Source organism: Bos grunniens, chromosome 1, assembly GCF_055505025.1.
Source record: "Bos grunniens cultivar Pamir isolate PY7600 chromosome 1, Bosgru_T2T1.0, whole genome shotgun sequence".
NCBI lineage: Eukaryota > Metazoa > Chordata > Mammalia > Artiodactyla > Bovidae > Bos > Bos grunniens.
The window spans coordinates 32,938,631-32,965,261 of record NC_141165.1 but is presented as its reverse complement, the minus strand read 5'-3'; the positions used below and the strand labels follow the sequence as shown (position 1 = coordinate 32,965,261).

General features: G+C 35.8%; 1 long non-coding RNA gene across 1 annotated transcript in view; it reads right to left on the bottom strand.

Moving 5' to 3' along the window:
- Positions 1-20,176, bottom strand: part of LOC147379250 (uncharacterized) — a 43,924-nt gene extending 23,748 nt beyond the window's left edge. Inside the window, exon 1 of the long non-coding RNA XR_015168846.1 lies at positions 19,944-20,176. This is a non-coding gene — a long non-coding RNA (uncharacterized LOC147379250). The remainder of the gene's footprint in view (positions 1-19,943) is intronic.
- Positions 20,177-26,631: the final 6,455 nt, after the last annotated feature.

The window sequence follows — 26,631 nt, the reverse complement described above, 5'->3', positions numbered from 1 at the left end:
TACTAATGATATTTGCTACTGGATCATAAAAGGACCTCTATTCTGACTTCTAAGGGAAAACTCATTTACTGAAAATTTCATCAAGCAATGAGAAATTTGCACATCAATTTTAGTATAGTCTGTTAGGCATGACTAAAATTCTGCAACAATCAAGTTTCAAAATGACTAGTCCTAATCAAAAAAACCTCATTCCTGTGTTAATTGCCTCTTTCCCTTCCAATATTACTAAGTATTTTATCCCATGACAACAGCAAAAAAAAAAAAAAAATCCTGGCTCTAAATTTATTAAAGGACAAAGAATTCAGCTCCTTGGAATTAGATGATACATTTAAATGCTGTTATGATTGCAAAGACTTTTCCTATTCCTATTCTGCTCTTTGTTGGTAGAAGTGTGTGCATACTTGTAAGAGGAGGTATCAGAGAAAACTCTAATTCTAGATAAATTTTATGATTGCCAAGTTGCTTCAAGCATTGAAGTTTAAAGTATTTAAAAATTATATCTTGATAAGAAGGAATTTTGAATATCTTCATCAATTCTGGCAGATGATAAATCTGAATTATGGAATATTTGTTTTGTCTTGTTTTTCTTCTTGCACCTTTTTTTTCTCTTTCAAAGATATGCAGTAACTCAAACCAGACCAAAAATATTCCTAACAACTTGTTTCAAAGAATATGAATAAAAAATATTTCTAAATAGTACATCAAATATATTCTCAAATGCAAATATGGTTTGTTCAGTGAATTACAAAGATTTTTTTTTTCTGGTAGCAAATTATCCTTCCCAATCCTTGTTTTATAATCAGTAGAAAAAGCAAAATGGTAGACTATTATATAAAAAGTCTTCTGATACAAACTTTTAGAAAAGCTGGGTAAAATAGAATGTTTGTTTTTTCAATACAAAGCATAACTTAATAAACCAGTAAGGGGAAATCTCAGATGGTAAACCTCAAGAGGGTTCTGAAGACTCCATTCTCTGTGTATGAAATAATACTGAAAGAATCCAGTACTATTAATCTAGGGACATGAGTTTTGAGATTAATCTAGGGACTTAAAGAAGCACTAGAACCACACTACTTGAGATCCCAGCAAAAAGTCATAACCTTAAATGGGCTGCCCACTCTGTGAACTGGTGGCTTTGGAGTATGGAGAAAAACTCTCAAATGGCTATGATGGGCTCTGCTCACAGAGACTAATTAGCCACCCAAGGCTAATGGATAAAGCAGACCTTGCTAAAACTTAGCTTGCAACCATGACATAATACACGGGAAATGTACCCAAGCAGGAGTCAAGAGACATAAAAACAAGATTTGACCCCATAGAATTTTATGTAATAGAACAACACATCAATTTCTAGGTAAATTGAAGTTTTATTTCTTATCAGAACAGTAGGAAAAGCTGGGTGATAACAAAAACTCTCTACTTGGAAATATTATTGGAGGACTACAGATCAATGAAATGCAGGAGGATCTGAATTATGGAGACAGTAGAACCATGAAAAAAATGAGCTGACTTTTTTGCAGCTATTTTTTTCTCTGGTCCACTTGTTGATTTTAGAAACTGGGTGAAAGGCTAAGAATTTAGACTTTGCCTGGGCAGAAAATTCTCTTAGGAATAGAAAAATCATCAGAGATTTTAGTAGTCTAAAAAGATGGAAAGATAGAATTAGAGACTTGGTGATTCTCTAATTGGAGACTTGATGGTGTTCTCCTTTAGACAATTACCAAATGTTGATGCTGCAGGAGGAAGGAGGCTGAGGCTTGGAGACCCTGATAGGCAGAGCAGAATTTTCTAGAAACCCAGTGGGCCAAAGAGGCAAGGACTAAAGTTCAGAAATAACCAGGGAGAAGAGTCCAAGGGCATACAATACCCTCCCAGTTGAATGTTCTGGAAGGCTATGATGTAGAGCAGAGAAGAAGGAAAGGTAAACTGAGCTCCACCAAAGTTACAAATCAATTTCGAGCCAGCCTGGTTTCTGACTGGATTAATGAGCTCAGCCCCATTCTTACTTGACTTGCAAAGAGTGAAGCTTAATAAAGAAAGTATTAAGCAGATCTCTGCAATTTAATATGTACCATCTGGAATTCAACCAGTAATAACTTGACTTTTCCAGCTTTCAGAGGCTGTCCACATTCTTTGATTTGTGGCCCTACTCTACCTATCTTCAAGACCAGATAGTACCTCACTATAACGTTTGCTTCACATCTCCTTCTCTGACTCTTCTGCCTCCCTCTTACATCTTTTAAGGACCTTTGTGATTTTATTTGGGCCACCAAGGGAATCTAGGATAATATTCCTATTTTTAAAACCTTAAATTAATCACATCTACAAAGTCCCTTTTGCAATGGAAGGGAATATATTTACAGATCCTGGGATTAGAACATGGACATTTGGACATTTCATTAGCCTGCCTACCACAAAAGTAACATAAAAATTAGGGAACAATGAGATTTATCATACAGCAGGTTAGAAAGTAGTGAAAGTGAAAAGGTAAAGGAAACTTTTATACTCTACTGGTGAAACTGTAGAATGTTACAGTTTCTTTGGAGACTGTTTGACAATATCATTTCTTGGTGTCTACCTTAGAGAAGACATTACATGTGTACATGGCATTACATGTGTACATGGGGACAAATTCAAAATTAGGCATTGCAGCTCTGATAATAATAGGGAAAAAGAGGAGCAATCTGATTCTCAGTGGGAGAAAGAGGCGTGACCATGATTTATGTGTGCAATGGAAGCCCATGCATTAGATAAAGTCAATGAAATGTTGTTGTTGTTCAGTTGCTAAGTCATGTCCAACTCTTCACAACTCCATGGATGGCAGCATGCCAGATTCCCCTGTCCTCCACTATCTCCATGAGTTTGCTCAGACTCAAGTCCTTTGAGTTGGTGATGCTATCTAACCATCTCAACCTCTGCCATCCCTTCTTTTTGCTGTTAGTCATTCTCAGCATCAGGGTATTTTCCAATGAGACCAATGAAATATATACATATACATATATTAATATGACATATGACAAATGATTAAACTAGAAACATATATATAAATCTCAGAAACAAAAAATAGGGAAAAATTATTAAGTAAATTTATGGAAAATCATAGTAGTGAGGAAGATAGAGCATGTCCCTTTTCAAGTACACATAATAATATACTAATACAATATAACATATTGTAGATGGATATATAGCTTTAGAAAGCAATACCCCAAAGTTTTAGATTAGGATTGTCTCAAAAGTGGAAACAGGCTGAAAAAAATAAAGGAAAGAGAATTAGATTTTATTTGTAATATTTAATTTTTTTAAAACCTGGAATAATTAGTGAAAAATAACCCCTGCTTAATCTTCAAGGAGGTTTATGGGTATTTGTTTTATTATTTTTTCAATGTTCTTTTTTTTTCATTTTTAAAAAATAATTATAGGTATGCATTAATGATAATTTTCATTCTATTCCATTTCCAAATTATCATAACCCTGAAATTAAGGGAATCAAATTTAAGTAGGGATTGATACAAGAAGCTCAATCATATGCATATTCATGACTAGTAAATAAGGTTGAACATAACAATACAAGTGATTAGAAAATAGTGCAAAGGAAAGGGATGAGCAAATCTGACTGTCTCATATTGCTACTTGTGTTTATTTAAAGTACTACTCAAAGTTTATGGAAGCTCTGCAGAAAATTTGTCCAAGAATGGGGGTTCAAAAGTCTTATTATCTTTCAATGTAATTTTATATCCACCATAAATTAGCAATTTCTACATAATATACTAAAATAGTTTAGAAATTTATCCTACCTTTTCTGCCCCTTTCATTGTTCATAATGAGTATTTTAGGGGTAGGGGGGGCTGTCTTCTGGTAGCTCTTTCTCTCTTTCTCTAATGCCCTCTCATGGCCCTGCTTCTGAGACTTTATTTACAATATTTTGTTCTTATTATGTATGATGAAAGCTGTGAAGACAAAATTATTGACAAACCTAAGTCTAGAATATCAATGCCAAGTAAATTCCTTCTCACAATCAAATGGTGTCTCACAAGACTGCCTGGATCACACATAAGATTGTTATACTTTCTGAATCTGCCTCAACTGTCAAACTGTCCCCCTTTTAAGATATGCCTTTAAAGGTGGTTAATTTTCCTCCAATCACAAATCTAAAAGCATAAATCTAGAGTTGGGCGCTAGCTCCTTCTCCCCATTACAGAATTTTCTAGTAATTTGCCCATAAATAAACAATAGTCAGACCTTGATGCTGGGAAAGATTGAGGGCAAGAGGAGAAGAGGGTGACAGAGAATGAGATGGTTGAATGGCATCACTGACTCAATGGATTTCAGTTTGAGCAAACTCTTGAAGATAGTAAAGGACTGGTAAGCCTTGGCGAGCTGCAGGTCACAAAGAGTTGGATATGACTTAGTGACTGGACAACAGCAAAACAATAGTAAATGGAGTAAAATTCTCAATTGTAATATATGTTGCTTACAAAATTCAAGTTACAGCAAGTTGTCCTTTGCTTTTGCAGAAATTGACTACAAGCCTCAGGCCTCAGTCTGCTGGACCTCAAAAATTTCAATAAGGAAGCAAACTCGTCTTCTGGCTTGCATTTTGCATTTGTTTCACCAAGATGATTTGCTCTTGGTTTTCAGTTTTGATGAAAGGGGAATCTTGAGGAGCTTCTACATGCTTCATTGTATCCTAAATATCTGTCACTCAAAGAATTGGAAAGTCACTATGGAAATCCTATCATTTGTTAAGCATATTTATATAAAATTATATACACAGAATTTGGAGAAAAGCCAGATAATGGTTTGGGGTTACCAATAAGTTGTCCATGAAGATGAGTTGGGTCCAAACCTCCTCTATTGATCCACACAAGCTTCCATTCTGATTGGTGGACAAAAATGATGTTCTGAGACCTATGATTTTTCTGTCTGTTCAAGTCCATCTCCAATGATGCCTGAAAGCTCTGATCATTTGTCTTTTCCCAGTATAGTAACTCAGGTAAAAAAAGAAAAGTGAAAGTGTTAGTTGCTCAGTCATGTCCAGCTCTTTGCAATCCCATGGACTGTAACCCACCAGGGTCCTCTATCCATGGAATTCTCCAGGCAAGAATACTGGAGTAGGGTGCTATTCCCATCTCCACGGGATCTTTCTGACCCAGGGATTGAATCAGGGTCTCCTCCACTGCAGGCAGATTATTTACCATCTAGGCTCCCAGGTGAAGGCCACATAGAAACTTAGGAGGCTCTTAGTATATGTTTGTGAGATTCATACCTGCTTTTTCCCCAAGAATGTCTTCCCTCTTTTCGGGGGCCATGTGTGTGTTAGTTACTTAGTCATGTCCGACTCTTTACAACCCCATGGACGGTAGCCCACCATGCTCCTCTCATCGATGGAATTCTCTAGGCAAGAATAGGTTTAAGATTTGAGTGAAAAGCTATGACTCTTTGGTTTCTGTTCACCATACTTTTTTTTTAAGTTATAAAAATCAAGTACCATCCTTCTTGATAAGGTAGACTTCACATTTTTTTTCAGGTCTAGGGATCAATAAACAATTACCTACCATGGATCACTGTGAGTCAAACCAGTCTAATGAACAAACCTATCTTTCTACCAATTACTATAGTCATGTCCATGCTCTGGCATTTAATGGCCTGAATCTACCACTCCAGGAGCTGTCTTTGCATCTTAAATGAAGCATTCCATTTCAATGGCAGTGTCTCTTACCAGCATCCCAAGTTAACAGAGAACAGTTTCAAGTGCTTTTCAAAGATAATGATGGGACTGATGTTACCAACCATTTTTTTCCCAATAATTATGCCTTTAGAGCTCCTTTTTCAGAGCCCTTTTGGGCAACATGGGTTAGGGGGCAGGCATAAATGAATGTGTTGTATGTGATCAATCCATTCCTGCCTGTCTTCAGAGTCCTTCCCAAAGCCCTGACTGTCACATATGAGATCAGACAAGACTGTGATGTGTGTGCTTAGTTGCTCAGTCACGTCCGACTCTTTGTGACCCCATGGACTGTAGCCCACCAGGCTTCTCTGTCCATGGAATTTTTCAGGCAAGAATACTGGCGTGGGTTGTCATTTCCTACTCCAGACAAGACTGAATTTAACTGCAAAATACTGGCAACTGCAGGATCAAAATGTGAATTTCTTTTTTATGTATCTCAGACCTATGCCACAATGGATAAAATATTTTTCAGCCTTTTAGCCAAGAAATTCTTTTTTCCTCTCTTTTAAAGTATGAACCTCAGGTTTTGAACTTGTAATTCTTTTTTAAGTCATTAAATGCTGTTAGAATCAAACACTCTATTTTCCTTGAGTTCCTTATATCTCTGCAAATGGTTATTTGGCTGTAGCCCTGGTTCTGTCAAAGACTTACCTTCTGCGGCTACTTCATTGCAGGTGACCACAGATGAAAATTAGAGGGCTGTTTCACACTGCTTGCCAAAAACCTTTCATATTGGCTAGATTTCAGAGCCTTCAGCCTGAATCAGACCAGATAATCAATTCCAGATACTTTCTATTTGCCCGAGGTTCTGTTTTCTAATATGATTTCCGGAGTCAGTGTCTATATCAGTCAGGGTTATAAGTTGCAAGCAAAAGAAGCTAATTTTAATAGTCGAAGCAGAAAATGAATTTGTTACAAAGATATGGCAGCTGATGAAATTTTGAAAGGGATGGAGGAACAGGCAAAAGATTCTAGAATTAATGCCCATAACCATATCACAGAACCAGCCCAAGGAGGGAAATTCACTGCTACCACTACTGAGCATTTGAGACTAGAGTTTACATGACTGTTATTGATAAAACTTTATTTGCATCTGATACTGCTGGAACTTCTGTGCCAGGAATTCAGTCCTGGAAGCAATTTATACGTGACAGACAAATGCTTAAGTACTATACTGACTAGTATGGCTAGTAAAATGAATTCTTCACGGAGCCCCTTTCTGACACTGGCTCACTTCTGGACTACAGTCTAGCACCACATTTAATTGGATTTACCCAGGTCACACTCTTGTGCCTTAAGTGCAGTAGGGTGACAAAATGAATTTTTTTAGTTTCTACTTTGAGTATGCTGAATACATAAGTAGGAAATTCTCCAAACATAGGAGAGTTTTAAAAAATCCTAGATAATCAAAAAATATTACAGATATTCACTATTCCTGATAGCTCAGTTGGTAAAGAATCCGCCTGCAATGCAGGAGACCCTGGTTCAATTCCTGGGTTGGGAAGATCCCCTGGAGAAGGGATAGGCTACCCACCCCAGTATTCTGGCCTGGAGAATTCCATGGACTGTATAGTCCATGGGGTTGCAAAGAGTCAGACACAACTGCATGACTTTCACTTACACTATTCCTGATGTGTAGTCTTGTTTTCAATCTTCTGTATATAATTTTTGTCTTGAGTATATTGGATATAAATTGCATAAAGTCTTCTTTCCTGGGTATTATTTTGGGGCTTTTTTTTTTGGCGTTTATGTTTTATTTTGCTTCTTGGCTTTCTCCTTTCTAATATTGTATATTCCTCGAGTTTTCTTTATATTTTTCATCAAGTAATTTAAATTTTTGGTTTCAGTACTTACCATTAAATTAACTTTTAAAAACTGAGCTATCATTTCTCTATTACCATTAAATAAAAGAATTCTCCCACCATCAGGATAAAAAACTTAGCATATATTTCTTTCTAACCACACTCAACTCATAGTTTTCATTAGAATAGTCTGGAAATTTTATATCCAGAATATTTTATTTGTTCTTATTGTGTCCCCTCTTTAAAAACAATACTTTGACACATATCAGTGCATTCAAGCAGGCCTGTTACAATTGGGCACCTAGCCACTCCAACCAGTTCTGGATCCTCACCTGGGGGGAGGAGGTGCCCCCTAGGGTATGTGGGCACAGACTCACCCCTTGGCACAGGCCTCATTCAAGAGAGCAAAGCTGGGAGGTGAGGAAAGGGCAGCAACCCTGTGTGCCATGATCACAAATGTAGCCTCCCCAGGCTGTCTTCTGAGTTCTGCCCCCATGACATACTCCCTTTTAATGGAGAGCTTTAACCTGCCCTTCACAGCTTTCTATCCTCTGGCCTCAGTTTCCTTCCTGGCCTTCTTGAAAATTGGTCCCCATACTCTGTTCAGTTCCTCCCCTAGAACATACACCTGAACCTCTCCCTGACCCCATCCCTCAGGGGCTGCTTGTCACTGGAAGCCTCCCTGATCCCAACAACAGGCTTCTCTGATGGCTCAATGGCAAAGAATTCACCTGCAGATGCAGGAGACACAGGAGACCCAGGTTTGATCCCTGGGTCAGGAAGATCCCCTGGGGGAAGAAATGTCTACCCACTCCAGTATTCTAGCCTGAAAAATCCCATGGACAGAGGAGTCTGGCAGGCTACAGTCCACAGGGTTGCAAAGAGTCAGACACAACTGACTGACTAAGCACACACATGCAGTGTGTAAATATGTTAATTTTTTCACAACTCACATTTTCCATATACTTTAGATATTCATTTGGTTTCATTTGTTAAGTAGCTAAAGAAAGTTTTCTTACATTTTTTTTTCACTAGGAAGTCTATTTGGGTTGTCTACATTCTAAATCATTGCCTGTCTAAAATTTCTTTCTGAAGTATTTATTTAAGAAATATAGATTCATAGGTTATGGAATGCTTTGGTGTCAATTATCCCCTTAAAACTTTGAAGAAACTATTCCAAAGTCTCTTATATTCAATATTATGGAGAATTCAGTGGCACCCCGTGTGTGTGTGTGTGTGTGTGTGTGCACACACACGCGTGTGTTTCTTAACTCCTTGTTTAGATAACTGGTTTTAGTTTAGTAAGGCTAAGAAGAAAGGAATTTTACCACCTGCAAAAAATGTATGATTTCCTTTGGTTATAAAAATTCAACTTTTTCCAAGATATACTTCGGATGTGTGATTTTTGTTAATTTTGCCTGCAATTAAAATCTGGAAGTTTGACAACATTCTCTGTCAATGAGACTATAGGGAAATGAACTCTCCCATATTGCTCATATAAGTATGTAATGCATAACTTCTATGGCAGGTAATTTGTTAACATCTAATAAAATTACTTACATATTACCTCCTAACCAACAATTCTACTTCTAAAAAATTTCACGAAGATACCCTGGCAAAAGTATGAAGCGATTTGTACAGTTATTCATTACAAGATTATTACCTTGTAAAACCCAAATATCCTTCAACAGAGCTAATTTTAAAAAGTATAAATATACTCACAAAATAGTACTGTGTAACTCTAAAATAGATAAGGAATCATTTTCTGATCTTAAGAAGTAAACAATATAAAAAAATAAAAACAATGGTTTCCTATAAAAAAAGAAAAAGAATTTTAAAATCTATATTTCTTTGAATATATCTTGCTTTATATATTTTATATATTTATAAATAAATTTATTTTAAAGCAATTTCTGAAAAATTAAAATGCTAGTTTGTGAGTAAACAATGTGTATTTAATTGATGGCAAAGAGACTATTCCAAATGACTTTTAAAAACAGTAATTTGATTTTAAATCCCTAGAAGGATATAACCCAAGAAGCAAAAAGAATTTTAAAATGAATTTTTAAGTAATCATATTGTAAGCAAGGTGTTGATTTTGTTAGCCTGAATCTGAAATGGGTATTATTTAGTATAAAAAAGTATAAATGTGATATTTTGATTCTATAATTCTCCCATGTTATTGAGAACCAGGAGTCTCAGCATTGAATAAAGGAGATATAAATGTAACATTGAAATAGTTAAGTAAAATCTTTTGTAATCTTGAATTTGAATTGAAAGTACCAAGGCAAAGTTGTGATGAATTTTCCTTTAAAAGAAAATATTTCCTAACTCTGCATGTTAAAAAAGTCAAGAGAGAATGACCAACCCATTTACAGCAAATGCTCTTAGCATTTAAATTATGGCCACCACATACTGTTTCTCATTAAAAACGACAGAGCTTCTTTGGAGAAATGTTTGATTTCGAGTCTAGAGTAGAGATTTTACAAAGTGAGCTCAATATACTGTCAGACCTCACAGCAAGGAAACATTCCAAGACAGGTCTCAGGAGTCAATCTGAAGAGTCTCACATAAGTCAAAGACAGACATTTTCAGCATTATAAAAAAGTAAGTAGTTTGAAAATCATCAGAAATACTTAAATCTATGTTTCCATGGTATGAAAAATTAAACATGTAAGATGTCAGTGAACCAAGTCATAATTTTGAAAGCTAGTAAAATGGGAAACGATTATATACCTATTCCACCTTTCCTATTCTGTACAACAGAGTAACCAGATAGTGATGAAATGAAACATTTTACAGAAATATTCCAGTTACTAACTAAGGAATGAATGACAGAATATTACTATTATTCAAACCATAATGAGTCTGGGTATTGGTCATCAACTGTTTATAATATTACAAAAAGATAAAGCACAGACATTCTGTCCTTCCTAATAGAAAGCACTCATGAAGCAGCCTTACAAATAAAACAAAGAGAGAGAGAGAGAGAGAAAAAAAAAAAAAAAAAGCCTTTTCTGATCAAACCTCTAGGTCCATATACTAACTCTTAGAAAATACTAGAGTTAAAAAATATTTGTTATTTAATATACCAGGGAGGCAATTCGCAAAACTCAGGCTGGAAAACTCCAGGATTAAAAACAAAACAAAAACCTACCTTTTCTTTAATAAGAAATAATTGTAAAAATTGAAAACAAACAAAAAAGATGGAAAGGAATATAAAAAGGCACATAAGACATAAGTTCCTCACATAAGTTCCTATGTGAGGACATTATTTAGACCATGATTCAATCAAATGGCCAAAAATCTTTAAAAATTGTTTTCTGACATTTATGACACAGCTGGGCTTCCCTAGTGGCTCAGATGACAAAAAAAATCTGCCTGCAATGCAGGAGACCTAGGTTTGATTTCTGGGTCAAGGAGATACCATGGCAAAGGTAACGGTTACCCTTTCCAGTATTCTTGCTTGGAGAATTACACGGACAGAGAAGCCTGGTGGGCTACTGTCCATGGGGCCGAAAGATTCAGACATGACTGAGCAACTAATACTTCACTTCATGAGACAATTAGAAATTCAACAAGATTCAGTATTTTATGATGTTTTTAAATTTACTTATTTTAATTGGAGGCTAATAACTTTACAATATTGTGGTGGCTTTTGCCCTACATTGACATGAATAAGCCATGTGTGTACATGTATTCCGCATCCCATCCCTCAGGGTCATCCCAGTAAACCAGCCCTGAGCACCTTGTCTCCTGCATCGAACCTGGACTGGCGATCTGTTTCACATATGATGACATATGATAATATACATGTTTCAATGCTATTCTATCAAATCATCCCATCCTCACCTTCTCCCGCAGAGTCCAAAAGACTGTTCTATACATCTGTGTCTCTTTTGCTATATCACATATAGGGTCATCGTTACCATCTTTCTAAACTCCATATATATGCGTTGGTATACTGTACTGGCAGAGAAGGCAATGGCACCCCACTCCAGTACTCTTGCCTGGAAAATCCCATGGATAGAAGAGCCTGGTGGGCTACAGTCCATGGGGTCTCTAAGAGTCGGACACTACTGAGCGACTTCACTTTCACTTTTCACTCTCATGCATTGGAGAAGGAAATGGCAACCCACTCCAATGTTCTTGCCTTGAGAATCCCAGGGACGGGGAAGCCTGGTAGGCTGCCGTCTATGGGGTCACACGGAGTCGGACACGACTGAAGCGACTTAACAGCAGCAGCAGCAGCAGCATACTGTACTGGTATTTTTTGTTCTGACTTACTTCACTCTGTATAATAGGCTCCAGTTTCATCCAACTCATTAGAACTGATTCAAATATATTCTTTTTAATGGCTGAATAATATTCCATTGTGTATACATACCACAGCTTTCTTATCCATTCATCTGTTGATGGACATCTAGGTTGCTTCCATGTCCTGGCTATTATAAACAGTGCTTCGATGAATATTGGGGTACACGTGTCTCTTTCAATTCTGGTTTTGTCTGTGTGTATGCCCAGCAGTGGGATTGCTGGATCATAAGGCAGTTCTATTTCCAGTTTTTTAAGGAATCTCCACACTGTTCTCTATAGTGGCTGTACTAGTTTGCATTCCCACCAACAGTGTAAGAGGGTTCCCTTTTCTCCACACCCTCTCCAGTATTTATTGCTTGTAGACTTTTGGATAGCAGCCATTCTGACTGGCATGAAACGGTACCTCATTGTAGTTTTGATTTGCATTTCTCTGATACGGAGTAATGTTGAGCATCTTTCCATGTATTTGTTCGCCATCTGTATATCTTCTTTGGAGAAATGTCTATTTAGTTCTTTGGCCCATTTTTTGATTGGGTCATTTATTTTTCTGGAATTGAGCTGTAGGAGTTGCTTGTATATTTTTGAGATTAGTTGTTCGTCAGTTGCTTCATTTGCTATTATTTTCTCCCATTCTGAAGGCTGTCTTTTCACCTTGCTGATAGTTTCCTTTGTTGCACAGAAGCTTTTAAGTTTAATTAGGTCCCATTTGTTTATTTTTGCTTTTATTTCCAATATTCTGGGAGGTGGCTCATAGAGGATCCTGCTGTGATATATGTCGGAGAGTGTTTTGCCTATGTTCTCCTCTATGAGTTTTATAGTTTCTGGTCTTACATTTAGATCTTTAATCCATTTTGAGTTTATTTTTGTGTATCTGTTAGAAAGTGTTCTAGTTTCATTCTTTTACAAGTGGTTGACCAGTTTTTCCAGCACCACTTGTTAAAGAGATTGTCTTTTCTCCATTGTATATTCTTGTCTCCTTTGTCAAAGGTAAGGTGTCCATATGTGTGTGGATTTATCTCTGGGCTTTCTATTTTGTTCCATTGATCTATATTTCTGTCTTTGTGCCAGTACCATACTGTCTTGATAACTGTGGCTTTGTAGTAGAGCCTGAAGTCAGGCATGTTGATTCCTCCAGTTTCATTCTTCTTTCTCAAGATTGCTTTGGCTATTCAGGATTTTTTGTATTTCCATACAAATTGTGAAATTATTTGTTCCAGCTCTGAAAAATACCATTGGTAGCTTGATAGGGATTGCATTGAATCTGTAGATTGCTTTGGGTAGTATACTCATTTTCACTATATTGATTCTTCTGATCCATGAACATGGTATATTTCACCATCTATTAGTGTCCTCTTTGATTACTTTCACCAGTGTTTTATAGTTTTCTATATATAGGTCTTTAGTCTCTTTAGGTAGATATATTCCTAAATATTTTATTCTTTTCGTTGGAATGGTGAATTGGATTGTTTCCTTAATTTCTCTTTCTATTTTCTCATTATTAGTTTACCAGAATGCAAGGGATTTCTGTGTGTTGATTTTATATCCTGCAACTTTACTATATTCATTGATTAGTTCTAGTAATTTTCTGGTGGAGTCTTTAGGGTTTTCTATGTAGAGGATCATGTCATCTGCAAACAGGGAGAGTTTTACTTCTTTTCCAATTTGGATTCCTTTTATTTTCTTTTTCTGCTCTGATTGCTGTGGCCAAAACTTCCAAAACTATGTTGAATAGTAATGGTGAAAATGGGCACCCTTGTCTTGTTCCTGGCTTTAGGGGAAATGCTTTCAATTTTTCACCACTGAGGATAATGTTTGCTGTGGGTTTGTCATATATAGCTTTTATTATGTTGAGGTATGTTCCTTCTATTCCTGCTTTCTGGAGAGTTTTTATCATAAATGGATGTTGAATTTTGTCAAAGGCTTTCTCTGCATCTATTGAGATAATCATATGGCTTTTGTGTTTCAATTTGTTAATGTGGTGTATTACATTGATTGATTTGCAGATATTGAAGAATCCTTGCATCCCTGGGATAAAGCCCACTTGGTCATGATGTATGATCTTTTTAATATGTTGTTGGATTCTGTTTGCTAGGATTTTGTTTAGGATTTTTGCATCTATGTTCATCAGTGATATTGGCCTGTAGTTTTCTTTTTTTGTGGCATCTTTGTCAGGTTTTGGTATTAGGGTGATGGTGGTCTCATAAAATGAGTTTGGAAGTTGACCTTCCTCTACAATTTTCTGGATGTGTTTGAGAAGGATAGGTGTTAGCTCTTCTCTAAATTTTTAGTAGAATTCAGCTATGAAGCCATCTGGACCTGGGCTTTTGTTTGCTGGAAGATTTCTGATTACAGTTTCGATTTCCATGCTTGTAATGGGTCTGTTAAGATTTTCTATTTCTTCCTGGTTTAGTTTTGGAAAGTTATACTTTTCTAAGAATTTGTCCATTTCTTCCACGTTGTCCATTTTATTGGCATATAATTGCTGATAGTACTCTCTTATGATCCTTTGTATTTCTGTGTTGTAGTTGTGATCTCTCCATTTTCATTTCTACTTTTATTGATTTGATTTTTCTCCCTTTGTTTCTTGATGAGTCTGGCTAATGGTTTGTTAATTTTATTTATTTATTTATTTTTTTATTTATAACGATAATAAAGGATATTCATTTTATCCTTTCAAAGAACTAGATTTTGGCTTTGTTGATTTTTGCTATGGTCTCTTTTGTTTCTTTTGCATTTATTTCTGCCCTAATTTTTAAGATTTCTTTCCTTCTACTAACCCTGGGGTTCTATATTTCTTCCTTTTCTAGTTGCTTTAGGTGTGGCTGCTGCTGCTGCTGCTAAGTTGCTTCAGTCGTGTCTGACTCTGTGCAACCCCATAGACGACAGCCCACTAGGCTCCACTGTCCCTGGGATTCTCCAGGCAAGAATACTGGAGTGGGTTGCCATTTCCTTCTCCAGTGCATGAAAGTGAAAAGTGAAAGTGAAGTCGCTCAGTCATTCCCGACTCTTAGCCACCCCATGGACTGGAGCCTACCAGGCTCCTCCGTCCATGGGATTTTCCAGGCAAGACTACTGGAGTGGGGTGGCATTGCCTTCTCCTTAGGTGTAGAGTTAGGTTATTTATTTGACTTTTTTCTTGTTTCTTGAGGTATGCCTGTATTGCTATGAACTTTCCCCTTAGCACTGCGTTTACAGTATCCCACACGTTTTGGGTTGTTGTGTTTTCATTTTCATTCATTTCTATGAATATTTTGATATCTTTTTTTATTTCTTCTGTGATTTGTTGGTTATTCAGCAGCGTGTTGTTCAGCCTCCATATGTTGCAATTTTTAATAGTTTTTCTCCTGTAATTGAGATCTAATCTTACTGCATTGTGGTCAGAAAAGATTTAGGTAGATTTATTCCTAAGTATTTTATTCTTTTCATTGTAATGGTGAATGGGATTCTTTTCTTAATTTCTCCTTCTGTTTTCTCATTGTTAGTGTATAGGAATGCAAGGGATTTCTGTGTGTTGATTTTATATCCTGCAACTTAACTATATTCATTGATTACTTCTAGTAATTTTCTGGTGGAGTCTTTAGTGTTTTCAATGTAGAGGATCATGCCATTTGCAAACAGTGAGTGTTTTACTTCTTCTTTTCCAATATGGATTCTTTTTATTTCTTTTTCTTCTCTGACTGCTGTGGCTAAAACTTCTGTAACTATGCTGAATAGTATTGGTGAGAGTGGGCACCCTTGTCTTGTTCCTGACTTTAGGGGAAATGCTTTCAATTTTTCACCACTGAGGATAATGTTTGCTGTGGGTTTGTCGTATATAGCTTTTATTATGTTGAGGTATGTTCCTTCTATTCTTGCTTTCTGGAGGGTATTATCATAAATGGATGTTGAATTTTGTCAAAGGCTTTCTCTGCTTCTATTGAGAGAATCACATGGTTTTTATCTTTCAATTTGTTAATGTGGTATATTACATTGATTTGCAGATATTGAAGAATCCTTGCATCCCTGGGATAAAGCCCACTTGGTCATTATGTATGATCTTTTTAATGTGTTGTTGGACTCTGTTTGCTAGGATTTTGTTAAGGATTTTTGCATCTATGTTCATCAGTGATATTGGCCTGTAGTTTTCTTTTTTTGTGATACCTTTGTCTGGTTTTGGTATTAGGGTGACGGTGGCCTCATAGAATGACTTTGGAAGTTTACCTTCCTCTGCAATTTTCTGGAAGAGTTTGAGTAGGATAGGTGTTAGCTCTTCTCTAAATTTTTGGTAGAAATCAGCTGTGAAGCTGTCTGGTCCTGGGCTTTTGTTTGCTGGAAGATTTCTGATTACAGTATTGATTTCCGTGCTTGTGATGGGTCTGTTAAGATTTTCTATTTCTTCCTGGTTCAGTTTTGGAAAGTTATACTTTTCTAAGAATTTGTCCATTTCTTCTACGTTGTCCATTTTATTGGCATATAGTTACTGATAGTAGTCTCTTATCATCCTTTGTATTTCTGTGTTGTCTGTTGTGAGTTCTCCATTTTCATTTCTAATTTTGATGATTTGATTTTTCTCCCTTTGTTTCTTGATGAGTCTGGCTAATGGTTTGTCAATTTTATTTATCTTCTCAAAGAACTAGCTATGGTCTCTTTTGTTTCTTTTGCATTTATTTCTGCCCTAATTTTTATAATTCTTTCCTTCTACTAGCCCTGGGGTTCTTCATTTCTTCCTTTTCTAGATGCTTTAGGTATATAGTTAGGTTATTTATTTGACTTTTTTCTTGTTTCTTGAGGTAAGCCTGTATTGCTATGAACCTTCCCCTTAGCACTGCTTTTACAGTGTCCCATAGCTTTTCAGTTGTTATGTTTTCATTTTTTTATTTCTTCTGTGTGTGTTATTTCTTCAGAAGTGTGTTGTTTAGCCTCCATATGTTGGAATTTTTAATAGTTATTTTTTCCTGTAATTGACATCTAATCTTACTACTTTGTGACCAGAAAAGATGCTTGGAATGATTTCAATTTTTTGAATTTAACAAGGCTAGATTTATGGCCCAGGATGTGATCTATCCTGAAGAAGTTTCCATGTGCACTTGAGAAAAAGGTGAAACTCATTGTTTTGGGGTGAAATGTCCTGTAGATATCAATTAGGTCTAACTGGTCCATTGTATCATTTAAAGTTTGTGTTTCCTTGCTAATTTTCTGTTTAGTTGATCTATCCATAGGTGTGAGTAGGGTAATAAAGTCTCCCACTATTATTGTGTTATTGTTAATTTCCCCTTTCATACTTGTTAGCATTTGCCTTACATAAGTATTTGATGATATTAAGGAAATAGTATCAATTCATTTTTTTAAGAATGGTAATGGTTAAGCTCTTTGAAAGTATTGTTTTAGAAATAAGAACTGAAATATTTACAGAGGAAATGACATGGGGTCTAGAATTTACTTCCAAATAATTGAGAAGGAAGAAGTTAATTTATGTGTAGATGAAACAAGATTGACTGAGGACTAATAACTAGATGGGTGATGGGTATACAGTGTCCATCAACCTAGTCTGTCTTTCTATAGGCTTGTAATTTTCCATAATAAAAAGTTGAAAATAGTGTCTACTACTTAATAAATGCTATAATTCAGAAGATACAAGTCTGTATGTGGGCTCAACTAATTTACTATATTTTTAATTTTTTTCTCTTCTGCGTTCTTAGTTATTGACATTTCAGAATTTCTCTTTTATACATTTTAGATCTACTGGATCTATATTTATAGCCTTTTGTGTTTTCTCTTATTATGTTTTTCTCCTTATGTTTTGTTTCTGAGTCCTTGAGCTTTCATTGAAAACTATTGCAAAATCAAATTAGGTTAGTTTTCAATATCCAAACTTTTATTCACTAATTTTATTGCATATTTGATTTGCTATTGCATTTCTCAACTCCAGAGAAACCAATTTTCTCTCAATCTCATTGAGAATATTATCTTATTAAATAATTAAACAAAATAATAATAGTGATAATAATTTCATTAAATGATATGTTTCAGTCTATATTAAATATTTTCATTAAATGCTTACCATGTTTCACAGTTACACTCATCTCACATGCTAGCAAAGTAATGCTCAAAATTCTCCAAGCCAGGCTTCCATAGTACATGAACCATGAACTTCCAGATGGTCAATCTGGATTTAGAAAAGGCAGAGGAACCAGAGATCAAATTGCCAACATTGTTGGATCATCAAAAAAGCAAGAGAGTTCCAGAAAAAAATCTACTTCTGCTTTATTGACTACCCCAAAGCCTTTGACTGTGTGGATCACAACAAACTGTGAAAAATTCTTAAAAAGATGGGAATACCAGACCACAAGACCTGCCTCCTGGGAAATCTGTATGCAGGTCAAGAAACAATATTTAGATCTGGACATGGAACAAGAGACTGGTTCCACATCAGGAGAGGAGTATGTCATGGCTGTATATTGTCACCTTGCTTATTTAACATATATGCAGAGTACATCATGCAAAATGCCAGGCTAGAGGAAGCACAGATTGGAATCAAGATTGCCGGGAGAAATATCAATAACCTCAGATATGCAGATGGCATCACCCTTATGGAAGAAAGTGAAGAAGAACTAAAAGCCTCTTAATGAAAGTGAAAGAGGAGAGTAAAAAAGTTGGCTTAAAACTCAACATTCAGGAAACTAAGCTCATGGCATCTGGTCCCATCACTTCATGGGAAATAGATGGAGAAACAGTGGAAACAGTGGCTGACTTTATTTTTTTGTGCTCCAAAATCCGTGCAGATGGTGACTGCAGCCATGAAATTAAAAGCAGCTTGCTTCTTGGAAAAAATCTATGAGCAACATAGACAGCATATTTAAAAGCAGAGACATTACTTTGCCAACAAAGCTCTGTCTAGTCAAGGCTATAGTTTTTCCAGTAGTCATGTATAGATATTAGAGTTGGACTATAAAGAAACCTGAGCACCAAAGAATTGATGCTCTTGAACTGTGGTGTTGGAGAAGACTCCTAAGAGTCCTTTGGACTACAAGGAGATCAAACCAGTCCTTCCTAAAGGAAATAAGTCCTGAATATTCATTGGAAGGACTGATAGTAAAGCTGAAACTCCAATACTTTGGCCACCTGATGCGAAGAACTGACTCACTGGAAAAGACCCTGATGCTGGGAAAGATTGAAAGCAGGAGAAGGGAGACAACGGAGGATGAGATGGTTGGATGGCATCACCAACTCTATGGACACAAGTTTGAGTAAGCTCTGGGAGTTGGTGATGGACAGGACAGCCTGGCATGCTGCAGTCCATGGGGTTGCAAAGAGTAGGACACAACTGAATGATGGAACTGAACTGAACTGAACTGATGTTTCATAGATTTATGAATGCATCATAAATGCATCATTTATGAATGATTTATAATGTTTGCATACATTATATCTGTAGATTATTCATATTCAACAGACAAGAAATGGCTGATCTACGTGGGCTTGTCGAAGTGGTTACACTTTGTTCCATGTGATTCTCCTCTTCCTTCTGGGAACAGTGAGCTAGGCTATATATGGACATTTAGTGATGGTAGTAAAAAATGCAAGAAGACAAGCAAGGATTCAGAAGGCTTATGCTGGGAACTGGCACATCATCAATTCTTAAAGTCACATGGCTGAACTTAAAGTAAAGAAGCAAGGAAATATATTCTGACCCTTTTGTGGGAGAAAGCTGTCTGTTACAGGGGGAAAAAAGGAATGAATCTGGATTGCCTAAGTGAATACACAATCATTCATGCAAGCGGTCTATGTATTAAATGACAGCATTTTATATCTGGACAAAAATTTTAAAAAGCTTATACCCTTAACCACTATCCAAGAATTATTTTATATCAAAACACATTCATTGATGCCAGGGATTGATATGTTCCTTGGAATCTATTGAATCTTTTCATGTGCCTGTGATTATTCTTTTCTCAAAGGGGAAGAATGAGGGGTATGTATTACTGTACAGTATTGGGAACTGGGATGGTCTGTTAAGTTTTGTGCATGTATTCCTTCCATTTTTCACATCAACTAATTAGTGACACTCCAACATATCTCACTGGATTATAAGAATTAAACGCAACATCTGCACATACCTGGCACATAGTAGTAACTTGATTTTCAGTTCCCTATATCTTCAACTCGATGGACGTGAGTCTCAGAACGCTGGGAGTTGGTGATGGACAGGGAGGCCTGGCGTGCTGCGATTCATGGGGTCGCAAAGAGTCAGACACGACTGAGCAACTGATCTGATCTGATATCTTCCAAGAGTCCTTTTTCCTCCTGCATGGAAACATGCACAATACTTTTTAATGCTCCTCAAGTTTTCAACAACACTACCTTCCATTCATGTTCCTTACTTCCTCAGGTCTCAATTATTTCTCAAGATGACTTGCTCCAGGCTCCATCTCCTAAGCATCTTGAGAAATTTAGCTCTTAAATGACACCAGTAATCCAATTTTCTTCAATTTCCATTCATCCTTCAGACAGCTAATACTCCATACAATTGCATTTCTCAAGGTCAAAAATATCCCCCACATTGTCAAGTCAGTGAACACATTTCTTTCCTCAGACATCTCACGCTCTTAACAGTATTTTCCATTGCTGATCACTTATACCTTCCAGAAACAATTTCTTTTCTTGTTCCATGATTTCATTCTCTTTGAGGTTTTTTCCCATTACCTCTCTGGTCATTCTGTTTTACTCTTTTTTGTGATTTCTTCTCCTGTACTCAATCTTTAAAAACAAGAGTTTACCAAGGCTCACACCACCTGGAATCATTTCTAATTTTTGTAATGTATTTTCCTCATTAGACAATTTCAAGGTTTGCAATGGCTTTAGACAACTTCCAGGTGCTGAAAACTCTCAAACTTATATCTGAGTCTAAACCTGTCCTTCAAATATTATGTTCTTACCTATCATTCCCACTGGAATATATCCATGGACAAATTCTTGATTTCTGCTATTGACTCCCTTGTTTAATTCTGATAGCCATTCCAAGTAGATGAAACCTAAGCTCACTCTCCCAATAACCCTATTTCACATTACTTTTTTTTACTATATGACCAACAAACAAACACACACACACACACATATCTGAATCTTTTCTTCCATTTATTTGATTGTTGTTTCTTTTCTATTTGATCATTAGGATAAGTTGCATGAGAGAAGAAATCTTGCCTGTTTCATTTACTGTTTCATCCTTAATACCTAGAATACTGCCAAACACAGAGTAATAACTTAGTAAATATTTTGGGGGTGAAAGAATGAATCTTGTCTTACTTTCATTGCTTTTCTGAAAAGCAAGCTGAAAAGCCTATTAATTATTAATAATAATTGCTCACATGCTGCTTTATGTTTTACAAATATTTTCATTTAAAATGTCTCATTTAAAAATCACTGCAACCCTGGGAGTTGAGATTATTACTCTCTTTATAAAAATAAAGAATACTGTGACTGAGAGGACTCATACAGATGTTAGCCTGAGTTTGGATTTCAGGTTTTTTGATTCCAAGTTCACTGATATTTCCATCATACCATAGCAATTATGATTTTTCCTATGAAGTCAATAAGCAAAAGCTATTAAAATGCATCTTTTAAAAGGAAAGCATTCTAAAAGGCATATTCACATTCCATTTTCACTCATGTATTTAGGAACTATAAAGTCAATAGATTTTTTCCTGGTGCTGTATTTTTTAACTCCTCAATAATGAAGGATGTATTTAAATTACTGTGCCCAGTGACTTACAGCATCATTTTTGACTTACAGCATCTGTAAAACTTTTTGTAATGGTTCAAAGAGAATATTTAATGAACCAACATGAATCAATTTAAGTAACAACAACAATCATAGTCACAATAATCATAATAATATTCATGCGTTTGTATGGTTCTTCATGTACTTTCAGTGTATTTTTATATTTGCCCTTTTGATTTTCATACAGACTATAATATGAGATTATTAAGAAAGTTTTAAAAAAATTATTTCAGGTATTTTTTTAAAACTCCTTTAATATCACTATGTAAATAGACTACTAAAACTCTCAAAATTGACTGCTTTTTAATTTTTCCATGCAACTCACACTCAGTAGGAATTATCTCTGAAATCCCCACAGGATTTTCCATGCCTCAATTAATCCACTGATACCTTAACCACACATAACCCCCTTATATTCTTCTTGAGTGCAACATGCACCTTCTAATGTCCAATATAATCCAAGAGAAGGTGTGGTCTGCAATCTCCTAAACATCTTCTACTACTCACAGTTCATTATTTTTTCCATAACCCTTAAAACCATACATGCCATTCAGCATCTTGTATGCTTGTCTGAACTCTCCATAACCTTTTGCTTCTGTGCCAATAAGTAATTGCAAGCAACAAAAATACTCTGGCTAACTTAAACAAAAGAGAAGTTATTGGAGTCTCACAACACAGTTTGAAGGTAGGAGGCCTAGGGAGGATATTATGCAGGGAACAAGTTTGATTATAACATGAGCAATCTAGTCAATACACCACCACCAGCGCAAAATCTACTTCCAAACAGTCAGTTGTCTTGTCTCACTGACCAAAATTTAAGACAGTATCCAATTCATTTATCTCAGGTGATGTTCTGCCCCTGTCTAAGGGAGGATGTGAGCAATTAAAGCATACCTACAAGACTAGATTCAATAAATAGCTAATTATTCCAGAGGAAATAAGAGTACTGTTTTTTAAGAGGAAATTATGCTCTACTGACAATGCAAAACAAATTCCACTGCAGTCTACTCTGACTATACAATATTCATACCCCCAAACTGTCATATGTACATTTCCAACAATATCCATGTATAACACAAATCCATCTATTCCCTTAGAGAAGCAACAAAAATTCATTCAGACCCAAGTCTGCTGGCATTGTTTCTGGCATTGTTCCTTACCTAATCTAATTCCTTCATGATACCATCTCAATATTCTGCAGTAGCAGTTCCCAATCTTTTTGTTACCAGAGACCATTTTCGTGGAAGACAATTTTTCAGAATGATTCAAGTGTGTTACATTTTATTGTGGACTCTTTCTATTATTATCACATCAGCTCCACCTTAGATCATCAGGCATTAGATTCTGGAGGTTGGTGACCTCTGTTCTATAGTGTAGGAGCTAAATGGAATATCTAATTACCACGTGTGTGTGTGTCCAACTCTTTGTGACCCCAAGGACTATAGCCCACCAGGCTTTTCTGTCCATGGGATTTTCCAGGCAAGAATACTGGATTGACTGCCATTTTCCTCCTCCAGAAGATCTTCCCCACCCAGGGATCAAACCCAAGTCTCTTGCGGCTCTTGCGTTGGCAGGCAATTCTTTACCACTGCACCACCTGAGAAGTTGAATTGTCACAGAACTCCCTTTATAAACATAGTGGAATAATGGGAAAAAATGAGAATACATATTGATTTAAAGTATAAACATAGGTGTGTAAGAAGGAAAATAAGTTAAAGGTTAATACCATCATTTCTGCTACTGGTCATGAGATTGCCTTTTTCTTCCTTTCTCTATTACCTATTCTGTATTTTTCTGGCTTTTAGCTGGTATCAGCAGTATCCCAGCTGGAGGAGATTATCTGTTCTGTGATATAATCCAAATTTGAAGTTTGAGAGATCTGAGCGGTTTGTGGTCTTGCATATGTTGGATTGTAATCGTCTTAATTGTTTCTTCTAGTCATACTAAAGCAAGTTGGTACCCCCAGTGGCTTACCAGGTTCCTTGCATTTGTCTCTTTGCATCACTGTACAGCAGAAGCCCTATTTCCTCTTGATAAACAGGGCCAATAACCTCAATTAATGCCATAATTCTGTTTTTCACAATTTTCCCAGTTGCATGACAAAGGCATGACTCCTAGATGGTGATCCAAGCTTCCAAAAGCATTGAATCCACTGCTATGTTTCCAAACGGAAACATTCCCCAGGTGGAAACAAAACTAAACTTTGAATGGCAACATAGAGTCAGAAAACAAATGTCAAGCCCCTTCACTTACTTTCCTTGATTATTTAATCCATATATTCTGATGTTAGGGAAACTCTAAGTTTCATAAAATGATGTGTGTCAAACGGAATCCTTAGTGAACCTGCAATAGTCAGTTCAACTATTTTATGACTTCAGTGAAACTTCTTTACCTTAAATCCAATTCTTTGGTCATAAATTAAGGGATATTGTGACAAGGTATAAGAAATTTCATCAGTAAACAGAGCCATAATCTGAATAGAAAACAGCGCAAATTCAGAACAGACATTTATCCCAGCGGGAATAAGCTGCAAACAGTTCCAAGAGTAATCAACTTTCTACCATATGGTTGGATGATCATAGATATATAAAGCCAAATTAAAGCTCCAGGTTAGTAGCTGCTTTCTTGCAAACTGGACTCTCAGTAAGAATAGCCACGTCACCCTTCATGAGAAGGAAATGCTCTTGAGTCCCAAGATGGACTCCATGTCCATCCTACCAATATGACCATTTTCTTTATGAGCTCAATAAATAAACATCAGGATAGCAGTGGTAAATGGCTGACTGAAAATCATAGTGTACATCTTATCCACCTGATTTTTATGAATTTCTTTTGTAATGGAAATATACATCAGTATTTGGGGACTTAGCTTGAGAGATTCATCTATATGTTTTCTTCCAGAACATCCTGTCACTACTTCTCCAGTTATGCCATTTCCAATTTTCCAAACACGTGACCAAGGCATTACCTGTCATTCACTCATGTACACAAATCTTTACCTCATGACATCATTCCTTCCAGGCAAAGTGGAGTACTGTGACACTGGTGGTATACAGAAGAACTGTGCATGTTAGGCTGGTTAGTTGTAAGGAAAGAGGGTTGTTGGGTACCCACAAGAGTGGAGGACTTATGTGGATACTTGCTAAACTTTTTTTTTTCTTTTCAGTATCCAAATCCCCTTCTACTATCACCCCAAAAATCTCAGTAAGAAACTCCCCAATTGAATTATGTATTATACAACCATCTCTATTTCTGCTTTGCAAATAGGTTCACCTGTATCATTTTTCTAGATTCCACATACATGTGTTAATTTGCGATATTTGTTTTCCTCTTTCTGACTTATTTCACTCTGTATGACTATGTAGGTCTATCCACGTCTCTGCAAATGGTACTTCATACTCTGTGGTGACCTAAATGGAGAGGAAATCCAAAATAAGAAAGGATACATGTGTAAATTTGGCTTATTTACTTTACTGTATATCAGGAAATAACACATTATGAAGCAACTATATGCCAATAAAAGTTTTCTTTAAAATATATTTATTAATATCATATTTTGAATAAATATTTTAATACATTTTAAAATAAAAGAGCAAGATAGATATGACAGTAGACTTGAAATTTCCTATATTCCCATCTAGCTTGTTACAGTAGGAGAGTAAATGGAAGTTGAATGGAGAAGCTCAAAACCATGAATAGAGAATGCATTTGACCATCATTTTCTGTACTTTACTGAGAAACTTCGGTATAGTAATTGGCAGTTGGACCATATCCACTTCACAAAAATAATCTTAAATTGGACAAAATCAGCAGAAACGTAACCCTAAAATCTCTGACATCTAAGGAATTCTAACAACCAGATTCTAAAATGAATGCCTTTCTAAAGTTTGATGTGGATTCTAACTATCCTTGTCTGCTATTTTGCATATCTTAATATATATACTATTTTATTCTTTATTATGTAAATTCCTTTTTCCAAGATTTGGGAATAGAAAGTATTGGAAATTGAATAGTTCTTATAATTTCCTTATATTTCTAGAAACTGGTACATAAATTTTATTCTTCTTTGACATTCAAATGAATTATATTTCTAATTGTTCTAAGAGCATGGCCATGTTGCCATGGGTCTTAGCGATCCATGCTATGAGAACATTAGCGAACTTTGGATTCTAGTGTCAAGAATGCATAATTTCTCTGGAAAATGCATGATTGAACCTCTACGAAACATGTATTGTGTTATAAATCATAATCACCAGTGGAAGTGTATTATTAATCCTGCATAAAAGATGTAGTAGTTATTATTGCTACTGTGCATTCAGGCCTCTGTCTAGGAATGTAGTTGAAATTCCCAAATTGTAGGTCAAGTTAATCTTCCAGTCTAATGAGCAGATTTTTGTATTTATCATTTTTATATTTATCTTCATCTCTTATAATTATGGATTATTAATTTTCTTCTGGCATTAAGCCATCTGCCTCAAAGTTAGTATTACATTCTAAAAATCTTTTCAGTGAATGTCTTTATTATAGATTGCTATAACTACTAGAAAGGAATTATATTTTCATCACTTTTCCCTTGAATATTTGACCTGTTTCTAGGAAGGAGAACCAATTTCAAATCCTCAGTGATTCTGAGCTATTCCTTCATTCTGAAATAGCTATGTGCAATGAAAATGGGGAAATTTTCAATCTACAGAATGATGACATTTCACCTTGAAAAAAATTTCAGCATCCATGAACATCTGATTTGTACATGAAAACTGATAATTAAAGAATTTCAAATAGGCTCAAATTAGTAAAAGGCTAGAATTCAGACCTCTTTTTTAAATTAAGATGTTTCATTTTTCTGAAAGTAATTAAGAGGTTCACATTTTAGGATCTACAAGTTATCATACTAAGTAAAATAAGTCAGAGAAAGACAGATATTATATCACTTATATATGGCATCTCAAAACTAATATAAATGAATCTGTATATAGAACAGAGAAAACAAACTTACAATTATCAAAGGGGAAAGGTGGTGGGGAGGG